Genomic DNA, 13,045 nt, shown 5'->3' with positions numbered 1-13,045 from the left:
GCTACAACTTTGGCATTTCTCAACATAAGATAAACTTTGATATGAAAGGCAGCCATCTTGAAATGCTAGACCTTGAATTATATTGTAGATGTTTAGAATTTTAAGCACAAAAGAAGACAAAGATTCTCTTTTTCCACAACAGATAAGCATGCAGTTAAAAGCATGTAATCTTTGGTAGAAATAGTTCCTCAAGTTTTAAGCTGTTTGATTGATTTGGAAACTCAATTCTATATTCAGACAATACTAAAAGTCCAAGCTCAGTGTTTGTATTCATAAAGTTACTAAAGAAAGAAAAACTGAGAAAGCAATTTTCATTGTTGGTTTCTAAATCAATTGTCATTATTGTCTGATTATTTTTGGCAAATTACAGATGCTGTTTCATATTGAATGGGTATTGTTTTGTTTTGATGTACAAAGAAAAAGAGAGTTATGGCTGTACACACCTAACGCAAAACAATTCAAGTGGTCTTTATCTGACCAAGTACCTTATCTATCTGCATTGATTTCAAGCATTGAGCTCAACTGCAGCTGCACGTGCACCACGGATGTTTCTGCTGGAGATTTGTTTCGGTGTTTATGTTTGAACGACCTACGTGTGTACGTGTGAACGTGTGTGTACGTGTGAAACTATTTTCACCAGAGACAGCTGCAGCATCATTTGGATTTCAGGGAACATTTCACTTTTGGATGGTCCAATATGTTTTTAACAGTCAGTTCTGTTTTTGTTTCCTTCTTTTACTATGAGTTCCTACAACCCCCTCATAAAAAGGCAATAAATGCACTAAATTATAGCAGCCACAGTCTGGGAAACACTTACAATGGAGATGGTCAGAAAAGGTTAGTGGTCTATGTTGACATTTCCATTACATATTGATTATTTTCATGAATTTATTACCCCCCAATTATCACAGGGTGCAAAAGTCAATCTATTAGGCTGCTGTGGATTAATTTGAGCCTCAAAGCTATGCAAGTAAGCCATTAATAGAGTTGATACTGAACAACAACAACATCATCATAAATGAGATCTGCTGAAGTCAGTAGTTTTGATATCCTGGCCAACAGTGAGAATGGAAGCTCATCTGATTACCAGAGGTCTGTGTAATGTCTTCATTTTTATAAACAAACAAAGAATAGGTTTGGATTTGGTGGAAATAAACATGTAGTGGGGTCCCAAGTCAATAATGCCCTTTTACATATATGGTTCTTGTTTGACGTGTTGGCGGTGATCATATAATGATTTGTACCGGTTTGAATCCGGGTCATGGTATGAAATTGTTGTGGAAAAAAATTCATTTCCAGGCACTGTTAGATTAAATCACTCAATCAGGTTTATTTAAAAAATTTAAAAAAGGGTAAATTATAAGATGCAACAATGAGAAAACAAGACAGCATTTCACAACACAACAAAATAGAAAATATAGTTTCAGCACTTCAAAAAAATCACTCATGAAAAATAGTTTTGCTTGTACTACAAGGTATTATTAGTGTCTTTACATCTTTGTGTCTAGAAGCCGGTTTCTGTTTTAAACAGTGCATCACTATAGCAACGCATGCAAGAAACCTAATCTGCTCAGGAGCAGGTTGGGTTTGAGATAAGAGATAACTAAGAATCACTACTTCCTTACAAGGTAGTTTTACTGAAAACAAAACAAACAAAAAAACCTCCTGATGGTGCATCATCTTTCTAGGAATAAAAAGATTAAATTGATTTTTTACTAAGAAGCATAATCATGGGAGATAATTCAGCAGAAGGAAATGTTTATTTAAAGCTGGAACAACCATAGAATACTTTGATTTCCCTTGCTTTTTTTCACCTCGACTTATGAATTCGTAATGCATTTTCCAAATTTCTAAAGTGTTTGTTCATTCACACTCATCTCCACATGCATTATGCATTAATTTGAAAACCTTCTTGCAATGTACAAAGTTCCATCATTTTTATATTAATTCTTGAATTACTGCAAAGTTAACTTATAGTATTTTGCACTCCCATCAACACTCACATTTAAGTACTATATCCATTGTTGTAAAACTCTGCTTTTAAAAACACACCAAAGTACATTACTAAGTCCTTTGCTGCAAAATGTATCACAGCTAAAAAAGAAAAAAACCTGTTTCATAATTCACCTAAAAGACCCCCAAGCTGCCATAACAAGGACAAATCCTGTCATCCTGTCATCCTGCAATCCTGCCGAGCACTGAATGCTCAGTGAGCTCAAATATATCTCCAACTATCAGCACTGCAGGAGGCATAAAGGGTGTCTACATTTTATACTTGTGCATAAACTTCTTTTATGCTTCACTGGAGATAAGAAACAATTTACAAAAGCAAAAATATCATTTAGCGTGCTTTGTTTTGCCACTTGAGTATATAGTAAATATGTTATTAATAAATAAAATACAAACAAAAGATCATGTGTGTTATTTTTCAGAAATTACATGTAGAAGAGTTATTTTTTTTATTTAGCTTGTCTGACAATTTACCAGCTGTACTTAAATCATTGTGGTTGGTTCTGACATAGGAGGCAGTCATTTTAGAAAGTCTCATTTATAAACTTTATACGCTCGGCAATCAAAATATGGCTGATGAATTTGTTTTGTTTTTTTACTGTTGCCATGGTTACTTGTTACACACAATAAAAAAAAAAACAGTCACAAACATTTATTTGCATTTGCTGACCTCTAAAGGAGTAATTTGACTAAATCAACATCCTCAGAATTTAGGTCAAGGTCCTGCCATCAGGTTTAATGTGAGCTGAAGGTCTGAGACAACCATGAGTCAATTTTTTTAATGTTGTGGGAACAAAACGTGCTTTGTGCCATGCAGATGTGTGTAAACTCATATTTTCAAGCAGACAGTTGTGATGGTTTTTCTGTAAATCATCTCCTCAAAGCAACAAGTTCAGTCCTTTTGATTTATACCTCAGGTTTGTTGCAGGCCATTGTCAAGGACACAAGTGTCGAGTAGTAAAAGGTCAAATGTGTTCATGTGATAAAGATAAGGAAAGCACTGTGAATAGAAAGACAAATAACCTTTTTTATTGCTTCATGTTATTGCACATTTTTAATTACTCTTAACTTGACTTAATTTTGACATATGTTACTTATAATTAATTATGTTATGCAGCTTGATAAAAACCGTTATCAAAATTTGATTTATGTCAAAAGAAGTTGCATCATTGCTTAACCTTTCTTTTTAGGCTAAAAATTTTAATTTGTAGCATCTGGATATGTAGTTAATATCTTGGAGAGTCATTGGAAAAATAACTAGCCCTTTTAAGCTGCTTAAATAAAAGTGTCTGAAAGAAAAATGCATGTTAGGTTGATTGGTGATTCTGAATTAACCCTAAGTGTGTGCATACATTCCTGTATTTTGTTACCTTTTTAGGACCTTTTCTGGTATACACACCCACTGTATCAGGAGCAGTAGTCCTTTTGAGGACCAAAGCCTAATATAAATACAGTGGAGCGTCATTTCTGGACTAGGTTTAGGCTAAAGTGTGAATTAAATTTAGGCTAATAAAGATAGAAATACAAACTTATATTGTGTTAAGGTACAAAGCGGATACAAAAATGACTGGATGGCTGGATGTTTTAGTTTGACTGACAAAACAAAATTAAACTGAGTGAAACAAAGAAAAAAAATCTGCTCTATGAAATCGAGCATGTGAAATTTAAAAACAAGAAATCAAAATGAAACAAATACAACGTAGATTGTCAATATGCATCATTATTTCAAATTTATCTACAGAATCCAAAAACAACCTGCCTCGACATTCATGTTCTGAACTGAAGCAGTTGCTGTTTTATATTCTGCACAACCATCGTGTAATTGCATCTATTTCTACCATGTAATGGGGCACTGTGATACGTTCAAACCGATTTATTCCTCAAGGATAGTTCATCTCGCACAAGGTAAGGTCATATTTTATTCTGCTTGTTTCACAGCATCATCTGTGTATCCTCCTGTGTCTTAGGAGCTGAGCAGGTGTGCTTTTCAATTAGTCTCATTTATGATTTTCGTAGCTGTAATTCAAAAGGTGTGTTGTTGAATTACTTGTGCTTATAAACGGTGTGACATGGGATTAAAATGTGTGGCAACCACTTAACTACCTTGCATTGCAGATAACGGGCTCTCTTTATCACCAACCTGAGGTTGAAGATGAACCATGGGCAGTTTTGAATCTTGGCTCATCTGTTGTTTAGATAACACGCACATTTCCTCTTGTTAAAGCAGCGTCAGTGCGAAGCTGGTTCTGCCTCACGGCCCTTGGAGAACTGGCCTGCATCTCTGTAGCTGCACAGCATTTTGTGAAGGAAGATGTTCCAGTTTATTGGCATGTTTTTCTGTGAGTTGAAAGACATGAAAATGGTGATGTTTTGTTTAAATTTGTTCCTAAGGAGCCACACTTCCTTTCCTGTCAACACAGGTGCACAATCTTTAGCTTTTCCTATCAAACATGTGGCTTAAAAGTTGCTTAATCTGACAACCAGTGAATAAGTGAAACATTTAAAGATGTGCCCTGAAAAGGCCTGTCATAAAAATTACATGAAGGAGTATTCTCTCTATCTCGCTTTTTTTTTTTTTTAGCTTTATGTGGTAACTGTGCATAAATTTAATGGGACACTCATTTATGATGCATATATGCTGTTTTTTTGCAGATTCTTTTTACATTTGCAGATGAAAATTTTATTTTTTTAATACGATATCCTAGATTGTTGCAGTATCTATGACATAAGGTAAAGGCATTTTTTGTGGTTGGTTTCTAAAGGGATAGAAAAAAAACACAAGGGAAAATTTTTGTTAATTTGTATTGCTGGTGGATTAGCTTGTGGTCATTGTAACAAACTAATTTTGGTTTCATTAGTCACATAATAGATCTTGAGCCTGTGTAGCACTGATTATTTCAGTGAGAGACTAATTGATTTATTTTTTTAATTTACACATTATGCTTGTTGTACCAGTCATAATACTCTCTCTGAAGTGTGGCCCTGAAAAGCTTCTAAATATAGCTTTACTACTTTGCTCTTCTCCACCCCCAGCTCCTGCAGTGAACATGCATATGATATGGTTCAGATCAGCAGGACCAAGGGGTGGAATAACCATGTAGCATTTTGCTGTGGTGGAGACAGAAATTTAAAAAAGTATCCTGTTAGACTCATCACATTCTACCAGCTCTTTGACTCAACTCTGTGACTACCTTTGTGCTTTTCTATGGCTGCTTTCTTTTCCCACAATCCTTTTCTGCACCTTAGAAACAGACCAGCCAGGCAGTGCATCTTTGAACAGGTCATGTGATTTGTCTCAGATTTGCCTCACTTTTAAATTATGACTGAATTTTTCTGTGATTTATTGGTCATGCTCACATGTCTTACTGCTTAACACAATGCATACAAGCAAGAGTTTACACAAAAAAAACCTAAATCAGGTGACCGGAACAAAGAAAACTGAGGCTTGAAAACATATCTGATTCAGTTAAGTAATGACACCAGCACTGTATCAGTAGAAAAAGGCTGACAGACACCTAATGCAGACCATAATAATAGATCCAGAGCTTTTCTTTTGGTTTTCTATTCACAGCTGGGGACTGTAGCCTTAGATGTCCACAAATAATGACACTGCAAAGCATCAGACACATTGTATTATGTAAAATTGATAAAGTAATCATGTTAGCCACCTCAGGTCTATTTACACTTTCATCAGACACATTTTCAAGACTCCCAGGGAAGGAGTCAGCTCTGCTTTGTCTCCTGAAACCCTCCTGAGAGGCTGTTTCTTGTTGCAGCTGGAAACAAGGTGGATTGGAGCAGTGCGGGTGGAACCATAACAGAAACGTTTCAAGCCAAAAAACAACACCTATGAGAGGATCTGTTCAATGAAGAGAACATTTTGTTTTTGGTGAGCTCGTCAGTATAAGCACATAAACATTTTCTCCCTCTTTCTAAATACTGAACTTTTGAAAATTAAAATACAACACTCTCTCTGTAACATTTCACAAATGGTGCATTCAGCTAATTTCAAGTTATGCTTGCAACGTGATGCTGTGTATTATGATCAGATTTTAGAGAAATGTCTACTTATTAATGCTATACTTTAAAAGTACAAAACAGTTGATTACAAGGACTACATATTGGTTCACATACATTATTTTCTGTGGATGTGTTCAGTGTCACAATCTGAACTAACTGTGCCCTCTGTTGGTAACCCATTGTGTCAAGGGCAACAAATGTGTTTTAGTGGCTGCAGCTGTTGCATAAAGGCTGGAACATTAGCTGTGAAACAACTGAAACACAGACCGTTGGAAAAAGAACAACAAACAAAACTGTTTACTTTCATTATAATTCTCGAAAGGCTGAATTGATTGTTAGCTTAAAGAAAAGAATAATAATAATAAAAAGCCGACCCTGGGAATGGTGGATGGGTTTTTGTTTGTTTATTTCTTGCATTATGATGATGTTACATCACCATGTTTTCAGACATAAATAACAGCTGGATGTTATCTGTTTGCCATCTGTTTAGAGCATTACATTTTATTAAACATAAAAGGTTTATGGTTGCATTTAATACTCATTTAGACTATATAAAATCATTAACAACTTGACAGCATGGCAGCTTTTTTTAAATTAATGCTAAACTAAATCAGCTGTTAATATCAAAAAAAGTTAACTAACTAAACTGTAATGTCACCAGGTTGCTGAAAGTTATGATTAAACACATATTTATTTGGAAAATATGCCTCAGAAGCCTGTAATTAAACAATCTGAGACGCCTTTAATTCACTATACAATAGTCTTTTTTTCCCATTTCAGCTTTAGTTTCCAGCCATCAAAAGACAAGCACAAAAACAATGAGTATTAGTAATATATAGCAAGTGTGACATTCCTCTGATGAATTTGTTTCCTTCAAAGTGTTTGTGAACATCACGCTGCCAGTCTGCTGCTTCACACAGCTAATGGTTCTGTGTTACAGTTTATATACACTTTCACAGCTTCATGCTGTTAAGTCCACACCACTTAGCTGTTTTTTATTTATTTATTTTAAAAAAAAGCTTTAAAACCCTGCTGTAAAGTGCTGCAGGAACGAGCTGGTGAACACACATGGAGAAGAAAGCTCCTGCAAAGTAAAACACTTCCTTCAGGATTCCAATGAAGACCAAAGCACATCCTGTACTTCAATTAACCAGAAGGGTGTGCTGTGAAATAAAATCCACTATTAGGCTTAGTTTGGTTAAAACAAAGCATAAAAAACTGATCTGTCAATTAGAGATTTTACCACAAGATACATTTTTACATTTACTCATGCTCTCTTGTTTGGCCTCTGTGTATTCTCAGAAGTAGGTGTTATTCGTTTAAATTGATGAAAAGAGGCAGTAAGCTCTTAGTGGCATAAATGGTTATTGCAAACTGTTTTTTTCAACCCACTTCTTTTTTCTCCTTAACATTTGTTGCTTACTTTCACCATAAAAAGCTGCATAAAAGTAAAATACTTAGATTATGTGATTTGTCTGAATAATGGGAAATTAATCTTAACTTCTATATTACTGCAGATAAATATTTTTTTGTGTCTGGGTCCACAACAAAGTGATTCAGAACTTCTCTTTAAAAGATGAGCATAAGGTCTAACAAAGCATGTAAGATAATTATAGAGACGTGAAAAATGCAATAGCATTTGCATATTTTAATTCTTCAATGGGTATTAAAACAGTCACAACATTTAACGGTGGGTGGTCGGGGATTTGAGTACAAAAATGCTGGCAGCAGACAGGAAGACTCCAAAAATATTAGTAATTAACAAAAAGAAAAGAAAAGGTATACTTTAAGGAAAAAACAAACAAAACAAGAATGCAGCAATACTGAGCTAGAGCAAGATTTCCATATGAGGATCTAACACAGACTGAGTTAAACAAAACAGAAAAACTTTAACAAGGAGCCTTATATACAAGGATGGTGATTACTGAGTGAGAACAGGTGGGAAACCTGCTGATGAGCAACAGGTGTATCGAGTTAAGGATCAGAGGACAAACTGACTGGGAACCTGAATAAATGTCAAGCTAAACAGAAACTCAACACTGATGATGACTGTCAGAAATGACAGGAACAAAATGAAGCCAAGAGGAAAATAACTAAACAAACCAACTAAATCTCCAAGAAACCCCAAAACCATGACATGAAATTTGGAGCTCAAAGATAAAGGGAAAGTAATGTTTGATAAACCAGATTATAACTCAAAATAATTCAGTAACACCTTACAAAGTTTGTTTCTTCTTTTGCTGGAACCTTTGTTAAGAACTAAAAGCAAACCCAAAATATAGATTTACAAATGACAAATCTCAATTAACATTTTGATATTGAAAAAAAACAAACAAAAAACAACAACAAGGTAATCTTGTCAGTAGGTTGAGTGACTTCTTTTCTAATCTTAGAGGTATTTAGAATGAACCATAACATGGTGGAAAAAAAGACAAATCAGTGTTCCAGATTATTTTTGGAAGAAGTTGATGCTGTGTCCTCTGGACCAAAATCAAAAGGATCATTCATTTTGTTAGCAGAAACAAATTTAAAATTCAGGAGTTGTGACTATATGGAGTTATGCCAGCACCTATGGAAAAGTTTATTTACACTTTTCCAAAAGAGACATTATTTTGGAAAAGTACCTTGAAGCTTTAGATGACTTGTTTAACCCCAGGGACATGATTGCAGGAGGAATGGGACAAAGAAAAACCTGAACCTCTTCCTTTTGTGTTCTCAAAGCCAGAATGTCTTTCATGGGCTTTGAGAAGAAATTGCCAAAGTAAAAAAGTTAATTGCTTTTCTTTCTGTTTCTCCCTTATTTTATTTTATTTATTTTTTACTGTCACAGTCTTGAAATACAGCAATGGGTGTAAACCAACAAATGAGCTGAACCTGATGAAACAATCTTGGGTCTACAGTGACTGAACTGCAAAGTCAATTGCATTTGCATTTTCAGTCACATTAAAACAATCTCATTTTGGCACTGTATACACAGATGAGCTACAGATGGTGAATTTAAAATGGGCACAAAAATATTGAGAGAGCAGACTTATTGATGTTCTGTTTTTGGAGGGATGGTGATCACCAGAAAAGTCAAATGTTTTATGTACGAAGAAATGCTTCTGAACTGATTATGCTTCATGTAACCTTTTCTGCCTGCATGAAAGAACAACAAATCTATTACTTGACTCAGAGTCAATAAGCATCAACAAGGCAGGTGTGGGAGGCGCCTCACTGTTGTCCCAATCTTATTTATTTTTGTTAACATTTTGTTACTCATTTAAAAATTAAATGAAAGTAAATGAGCAAGAGCTGGAAAATTGAACAAAAATAGAACTTTCAGAGGAGAAATTTTAGACCAAAGACAAAAGAGTGATAATGTCTTTGTTTGTATTTGTGTGCATGCAAGTTTGTTTGTCTGTACCACAAGCAAAACATCTCATGAATCACTAGATGGATTTTAGTTCATCACTGGGTTTACGTCTACCACTGATTAACTTTTAAACTCAACCCAATTAAAGATGGCCCTCATAGCTAATTGCTTAGAACCTTGGAGTTAACTATTAGAGTCAAAACCTGTTTGTTTGTTCACAAAAATATCTCATAATTTACTGGACAGATTTGAATTATTTTATTGGTTGTGCTTCTACAAATGGTTACATTTTGAGGCCAACATTCATGTTGACGAGCACAGCTAATCAACCTAAACCTTCACAAAAATGAGTAAAACTCAGTCAATTTTACAAATGCCGAGCTAAAGGTAGGTGGGGTAGTAGCTGACAACACATATTCTGACTTCAGGTGAGATGTTGCATAAAGCATGAGATCACATGACGTGAGTTGATAAAGCTGTCACCTTACAATGAGAAGGTTGCAGGAGTTTGCATGTTCTCTCCGTGCACCTGTGTGTTTTCTCCAGGTACTCCTGGTCTTCACTGTTTTTGGATTATCAGTCATCTCTTTCTGCTCATCACATCTGTTGTAGCTAATTACTGCTTAAAGCTACACTCAATTCATAAAGTAACATGAGCATTATTAGAACAAATTATCCATCCGCTTTTAATTGAAGTCTGTGTACTTTATTGTATTATAACATGCTGTAAAATGTCCTTGAGCAACACCACGTGTGATAATCTAACCTACAATCTACATCATCAGAAGATGAAACACTGCTTAAACACAAACATGTTCAGCTATTTGATAAAAGGCTCCTAATCTCAGTGGATAACATGTATCAGCTTTAATCATTCTAGTCTGATTTTATTTTACTTAGAGCAATATTAGTGATATGAACAACAACCTAATGAGTTTGCAGCCTTGATGGTGTAAATCATGCAACATCTGTATCCTCAGTTTCATATTTTCATGGTCTAATTTTCCAATTGTACTCTTAAAGTCAGGTGTAAACAGACCTGCCTTAGGCTATATATTTGCTTTTTTCACAAATGAAAAATGTCTTAAATTTAGGCGGTAACAGATGTAAACTTGCAGGATCTAAATTAATTATTTTGAGCCTCGTGAACAAGCCTGCATATTTCCTGAGTGACGCTGAAAAGATGTACTCCTACATAAATAAACACAAATGAATAGCAACATAAAGTAGTAACTTTAGTGCCACATGTCTCAGCCTTCAAAAGAAGGTTATTTTTATACAGATATAGCCTGTTCTGTGTGAAGAGACCTTGAACAAGGAAGAGCTTTATTTCGGATTTGACATGCTTTTAACAGCTGTATGTGACTCTGGTTCAGAGGATAAAACACCAAGTGTCCACTGACATGAGCCTCAAGATTTTGAGGAAAACCTTTTTGGGCAGCCTTCAGAAAACATTCTTTTCACTTTAATCATTTATTTAGTGTGTCCTTTTTTAACATTTGGAGGCCATGCAAAACAGAAAATGGAATTTTCAAATTATTCTATTTAAATTGTGTTTAAATTATTTAATCTGAATTCCATAAGCAGGCGTTAAAAATTACTTGTTTAAATGTTCACACTGGAAAAGGTTCTCAGCCAAAGGTGCAAAGAAAGACAAAAACTGGTTATGTTTGGATAATAATCACAAAAATAATTGTTGCTCTTTTATTTAAACACAAAAAATAAATACACACAAGAAAACAAGGCCATAAAAACAAAAAGACATCATAGCAGTCCAGTAGTAAAAAACGTTTAGTCCTAATTGACTTTATTACTTTAAAATGTAATTCTGAAGGTTTTATTAAAATTTTTCCTGCACTTTAATTTAATTTCTTTTGAATTTTAAACTACCCTGTTATAGTTATTTATTAAAAGATAAAATATTACAGTTGTTTTGCTTTTCTATCTTCACAAAGTTTTGTCCAAGAAGATTCTTGCTATGCATTTGCATCTTTTGCATTTCTCAGACAAGATTACTGAGCTACACATTAGGATTAAATATGCACAATTGAGCACAAACAACAACAATAACAACAAAAGCAGATGATCAATCGAGTCAAACAGTATAATTACACTACAGTCAAAGATTATAATTACTCTATTGCCAACGTAAGAATCTGAAGTGAAGTTAGTTGAATGACAAATGCTTCATTTACAGAAAGCAATACTCAAAGCAACATTAGTATTTTTTTGTTTAGAATTAATTATAGGTAAACCGTGAAAACACTACTAGTCTCTATTCTGTAATTAAGAGCTGCCATGAGGACAATTATAGCTTGTCTTGGAGTTGCTGCTTCAAGCTGAACTGAAGAATTATACTTTGACAGCACCGTTCTTCCTCCTATACTTCCTTTAATAGAAGGCCCCCAGAGCTAAACAAAGCCAGAAACCAACACAGAATGAGTTGGCAGCTCCTGTCCTTCACCCCGGTCTTCTTACTGTCTTTGTAGGGCTCCATTTTATACACATCCAATCGTTTGCTGAACACCAGCGTGCCTCCACATACCATGGGAATTAAACCAACCGAGGTCAAACCTTCTGAAGTCTTGACTAAAAACAACTATTTTCTTCTTTTTTTTCACTAAGTTTATCTTCTTTCTTTGTGGTTTGTCTAAAAATGTGGACACACCTGCAATGCAGCACTTTTACCTAAACAATGCTTAATGCCAGTTACAAAAGAAATATGGTAAAACTCTCTTAATTTTTATGAATACACTCTATTTTCGTACTTATCTACTTTACAACATTATGCACTGAATTATTTCATTATCTCATTTGTCCAGAACTGTTCTTGTTATATCTTTTGTTACATAAATTTAATAACTATTTTATAAAGGTTCTTGGTAACAAACATGAATGAACAAAAGTGAGCAAAAGCAATTATACTCAACAAAAACTACTTGATTTAAGGTATGACTCAAATGTTCTTTAGTCCTTTGGTGTAGATTCTAAAATTAGACATAAAGAAATATTTTCCACCTGATTGGCCAGATTAATATAGCCTGTGTGAAAAGAAGGAGTCTTTGTATGTCCATTATTACTGAAGCCTTGAGTTACAGCCTTCGAGCGTGAATTTGTAATTAATTAGGAAACTAATAATTAAAATCAGAAACAGTTGTATATGCCTGTAAATGTTTCTCTTGTTTTTTTTGTGTGTGTGCTTACTGAATCGTTGCAGCTGTTGATAAAGCTTCAGCTAACATTGGTAATAACTGCACTTTGGGTAAGATTAACCTCAGTGATTACCATCACCTTCAGCTCCAGCTCTTTGCATTGATCTTCTAATGCATTGGGCATCTCTTTTCAATTACTTTTCAGTGCATAGGGATCTGTTCTTTATCTGCCTATTATCCAGCTGTGGCAGGAACTAAAAACATTCAGCCATCAGCAAATAAAAAGAAACAGTAAAAAAGAAATTAGGTGAAGAAAGTGACATGGTATTGTTTTTGGTTGTTGATCTTGTATTGGGGTTTCTTTTTGGATTCTTTCATTCATTCTGAGACTTTTTGGTCATTTCTGTTGCATTTTTAGCACAACCTTTTTTAGCTTCCTTCATCAGTTAATCAGCTCACCTGTTAGTCATTCACAATTAAAGCTTCCTCCTGTGTACTCACCTGACAT

The sequence above is a fragment of the Kryptolebias marmoratus genome, linkage group LG4, assembly GCF_001649575.2.
Source record: "Kryptolebias marmoratus isolate JLee-2015 linkage group LG4, ASM164957v2, whole genome shotgun sequence".
In the NCBI taxonomy this organism is placed as follows: domain Eukaryota; kingdom Metazoa; phylum Chordata; class Actinopteri; order Cyprinodontiformes; family Rivulidae; genus Kryptolebias; species Kryptolebias marmoratus.
This window is presented reverse-complemented; position numbering follows the sequence as displayed.